Genomic DNA, 5262 nt, shown 5'->3' on the forward strand with positions numbered 1-5262 from the left:
AAACTCTGTGAAAAGCAAATGTGCCAAATGGACAAGTGAAGGTAGTCTTTTCCTGATCCTCTGGTGCAATACAAATCTGATTATACCCTGAATAGCCATCCAGAAGATAAAAATACTCATGACCAGCCAACCTGTCAAGCATTTGATCAATAAACGAACTGTCTTTTCCTTCCTTGTGGCTTTGTTCAATTTTCTATAATCCATGCATACTCTCCATCCTATAACTGTTCGAGTGGGGATGAGCTCATTCTTTTCATTTGCTACCACAGTGATACCTCCTTTCTTAGGTACACATTGTATGGGGCTCACCCACGAACTGTCAGAAATAGGATAAATGATGCCTGCATCCAGCCATTTCAGAATTTCTTTTTTCACCACCTCCTTCATGATGGGATTCAGTCTGCGCTGATGTTCAACAGTCGGCTTACTACCTTCCTCTAGCAGAATTTTATGCATACAATATGAAGGACTTATCCCCTTGATGTCTGCTATGGTCCATCCAATAGCCGATTTGAATTCTCTCAAAATCCTTAAGAGCTTGTCTTCCTCACTACCTGAAAGGTCAGATGAAATAATAACAGGTAAAGTAGATGCATCACCTAAAAAAGCATACCTCAAGTGTTCAGGTAATGGCTTGAGCTCCAAGGTAGGTGCTTCCTCTATTGATGGTTTGAGCTTCCCTTCAGCATTCTTGAGGTCAGAAGTACCAAGAGATTCAAACGGCATGTCCAGCTTTCGCTTCCAGGGAGAAGCATTCAGATATTATAATTGCTCGTTGCCATCTTCATCATCGCTGTCAAAATCCCCCACTAAGGCCTTTTCCATTGCATCAGACATTAGCATGCGATCGAGTTCCGATGTAACCGCAGAATCAATCACATCCATTTTTAAGCATTCCTCATCTTCTGTAGGGAATTTCATTGCCTTGAAGATGTTGAAGGTCACATCCTGATCTTGTACCCGCATAGTAAGTTCACCTTTTTGCACATCTATCAAGGTACGGCCAGTAGCCAAGAAAGGTCTTCCCAAGATTATGGGAATCTTCTTATCTTCCTCAAAATCCAGAATAACAAAATCTGCAGGAAAGAAGAGCTTATCCACCTTGACTAGCACATCCTCCACTATGCCCCTTGGGTAAGTAATGGAACGATCAGCCAATTGTAGAGACATGTATGTGGGTTTTGGATGAGGCAAATCCAACTTTTTAAAGATCGACAACGGCATCAGATTAATGCTTGCTCCCAAATCACAAAGGCACTTGTCAAAAGTCAACTTGCCAATGGTGCAAGGAATGGTGAAGCTACCTGGATCTTTCAGTTTTGGCGGTAACTTTTGCTACAGAACAGCGCTGCATTCTTCTGTGAGAGCAACGGTCTCAAGGTCATCCAGTTTCACCTTCCTTGAAAGAATACTCTTCATAAACTTCGCATAACTAGGCATTTGCTCCAGAGCCTCAGCGAAAGGTATATTGATGTGAAGTTTCTTGAACACCTCCAGAGACTTACTAAACTATCTATCCAGCTTTTGTTGCTACAATCTCTTAGGAAAAGGTGGTGGATGATAGAGATGTTTCTCCCCTGTATTACCCTCAGGCAGAGTGTGTTCAACAGTAGTCTTCCTTGGTTCCGTCGCTTTCTCCTTTTGCTTAGCTTCTTCATCTCTAATTTCAGCTTCTCCTTCTTCAGCATCAGCAACTTTTCCAGACCTTAAGGTAATAGCCTTGACTTGCTCTTTAGCTTCCTTCCTGCCTGGTACTTCCGTGTCACTGGGAAGAGTGCCAGGTTGACGATTGAGCACTGCATTGGCTAATTGACCGATTTGATTTTCCAAGGTCTTGATAGAAACCGCCTGACTCTTGCATAACAGCTTAAGTTCCTCAAAATCAGCACTAGTAGGTGCAGCTGCACTTCCCTCTTGAGGATATGATTGCCTTTGAGCATACTGCTGTGGTTGCTGGAATCCAGGTGGGTTAAACTGTTTACTCACTCCTTGCTGATATGGTGGCTGAATAGCATTCTGATTATTCCCCCGGCTGAAATTTGGATGATTTCTGTTATTAGGATGATAGGTCGCTGGCACAGGCTGCTGTTGTCGCTGATAATTATTCACATACTAAACAGATTTGACAAGAGAACACTGATCCGTAGCATGAGAACCTGCACAAAGCTCACAAACCATAGCTATTTGATTAACTCCATATGTAGCCAGAGAATCAACCTTCATTGACAGCGCTTGAAGTTGTGCTGCAATAGCGGTGGTTGCATCAACTTCCAGAATACCAGCTACTTTACCAGGCATCATCCTCTGAGTTGGGTTTTGATGCTCATTTACAGCCATAGTCTCGATAAGATTATAAGCCTCAGTATAGCTTTTAGCCCATAAAGCGCCTCCAGCTGCTGCATCGAGCATGGGCCGAGATTGGGTCCCCAAACCATTATAGAAACCAGTGATCACCATCCAATCAGGCATTCCATGATGTGGACACTTTCTCAACTTTTCCTTGTAGCGTTCCCAAGCTTCGCACAGGATTCTGTAGGTTGCTGCGCAAACTGAGTAAGAGCACTCCTCATAGCAGCAGTCTTTGCATTGGATAAAACTTCACCAGAAACTTTTGCGTAAGATCTTACCACGTAGTGATGGACCCAGCTGGTTCAGAATGTAACTAGTCCTTAGCCTTGTCCCTTAGTGAGAATGGGAAAAGCCTCAGCTTGATAGCCTCATCAGTCACGCCATTATACTTAAAAGTGCTGCAGATCTCAACAAAATTCCTTATGTGCATGTTGGGGTCTTCAGTCGCCGCTCCTCCAAAAGAAACAGAATTCTGCACCATCTGAATAGTGCCCGGCTTGATTTCAAAGGTGTTAGCTTGAATGGCCGGATGAAGAATGCTTGACTGAATGTCATCAATTTTTGGCCGAGAAAAGTCCATAAGAGCTGGATCAGCTTGAACAATACGATCACCCATGTTTACTGGTTCTTTCCGCTCAGTTCCTAAATCCGAATCTTTAAAATCTAACTTCTCCGGAATATCAAGAACTTCGTCTGTCTCCTCAGCTGTATCTAAAGTCCTCTTGCGAGTACGAGAACGAGTTTGCATAAACGCTCGCTAAAGTATCTGAAACACAACCGGAAATAATAAGTAACTACTACGTCCTAATCACTGAGTCCTAATGACCAATGATGGTAAGTACATAAACTAAACAAATACGCCGAGTCCCCGGCAGTGGCGCCAAAAACTTGTTAGGGCGAAAACACACGCTAATATTCACGCAAGTATACGCGTTCGCAAGTAATATAGAATACTTTCTAGTTCGTTCCCACAGAGACTCAGACTAATTTATTGTCTAATTAAACTCACTCATCAATGTATGATTACTTCTCAATGTTAAGACACTAACACTTAGAATTGTTGACTAAATATTAACTATAATTAACTACTTAATTAATCACTTAATTAACACTTCAATTTATTTATAATAAAACACTCATGAGATCACAACTTCATTACTACTTCCTTCAATAGTCATTGTTAATTCCTTTAGCATGTGACAGTGATGATATTAATCGAATAACACGAAACTGATAAAAGCCAACTTTCATTGTACTAATACCATTCTACCAAACATCCACAATTAAGATAGAAGTTGAATAATCATCAATTATATTGAGTTCCTATATGTCTACAGAAATTTACAACACAACGATTTAAGCACAAGTTATTCCTTTTGATTACATAGGGCAAATAAAACTGTTAGAGTTACCCACTAATCATGCACAACGTACATGAACCTATGCTAGCATGGCAAGTTCTAAATCTCAAGATCCACCATCGCTTCACAAGAGATTAACACCCTATCTTATATGTTCGCGACGTACATAAGACGAATACGCACAACCAATACTAGATATCATACAATCATCACACACTAAAGTATTAAACAATTAACTAAAGAATTCCATAGTAAATTCGTTGCAACCCCATGATCACGATTAGCCCATAATAGCACTTATCGTCATCATGGGTTCATATAAAATCATGATAAACAAACACAAGAAAATAATAACTAAACTAATTATATTAAATCAGAGTACGTCACAAGAGTAAATAGGTTCAAAGTAAGAAAACTAGCATCCAACGTTACAACGAAACAAGAATCACAAGAAAATATGCTTCCTCTTCGTTGTTGAGTACTAAAACGGTCTTCTTCCTTATCTCCTTCGCTCCTTACGTAATACCACGATCCTCTCTCTTAAAAACGTCTCCAAATCTACTTATATAATAGTCCCATAAAACTCAGATTACATAGAAGTGGAAGCCAAACATAAATAGAAGTCCTAAAACAAATTATCTTTTTTCCCGACCCTACGCGGCCGCTCAGCATAGCTGAGCGGGCGCTCAGCTTTCTGTGCGGCCGCTCAGCATTGCTGAGCGGGCGCTCAGGACCCTTCTGGAAAATTCCCGAGTTTGCTCCGTTCCTTCGCTGTAATCTGCCCATTTCTTCCCTCTCTCAATGATGAACACATGCCAAGGCTTATTCTTGATGATTACTCCTCCGAAATGCAACTAATACCCTGAAATGCATAAACACTAGAAAAACGCATCCAATACACAAAATACTTGATTTCAATGCACCAATTTAAGCCATTTTAAGATGTTCTAAGTGGTATAAAATGCCACTTATCACCCATATTTGAGAAGACTGGTCTATAGACAGAGGTATTAGAATGAGTAGATTCAGCAGCTTGATGTGGTGGACTAGCAGCTTCAGGTTGAGGTTGAGAGGATTTTTCAGATACAACTTCTTGTTCTTGCTCAACTTCAGCCTCTGCTTGGTCACCATGTTCAGAAATATGTTGATCTACTTCTACATCTGATAAGTGGCATTTTATACCACTTAGAACGTCTTATAATGGCTTGAATTGGTGTCTTAAAATCAAGTATTTTGTGTATTTGATGCGTTTTTCTAGTGTTTATGCATTTCAGGGTATTAATTGCATTTCGGGAGAGATTTCATCAATAATAAGCCTTGGCATGTGTTTAACATTGCAAGTGGGAAGATAGGAGCAGATTGCAGTGAAGAAACGGGAGAAAAACAGATCAGTTGCCAGTAAGGGGCTGAGCGCCCGCTCAGGAATGCTGAGCGGCCGCGCAGGGTCGGGTTTTCAGAATTAATATTTTAGACTCCTATTTCTGTTTGACTTCTAACTTCTGAGTTATCCGGGCTTTATGGGACTCCTGTATAAGTAGATTTCAGAGACGTT

At 40.8% G+C, this 5262-nt stretch overlaps 1 non-coding gene across 1 annotated transcript; it reads left to right on the top strand.

The window, feature by feature from the left end:
* Positions 1-2467: 2467 nt before the first annotated feature.
* On the top strand, positions 2468-2573 carry LOC141722659 (small nucleolar RNA R71). The gene has a single exon (XR_012575666.1). It is a non-coding gene; the product is annotated as a small nucleolar RNA R71 (small nucleolar RNA).
* The last annotated feature ends 2689 nt before the right edge of the window (positions 2574-5262 follow it).

The sequence above is a fragment of the Apium graveolens genome, chromosome 4 (assembly GCF_009905375.1).
Source record: "Apium graveolens cultivar Ventura chromosome 4, ASM990537v1, whole genome shotgun sequence".
Classification (NCBI taxonomy): Eukaryota; Viridiplantae; Streptophyta; class Magnoliopsida; order Apiales; family Apiaceae; genus Apium; species Apium graveolens.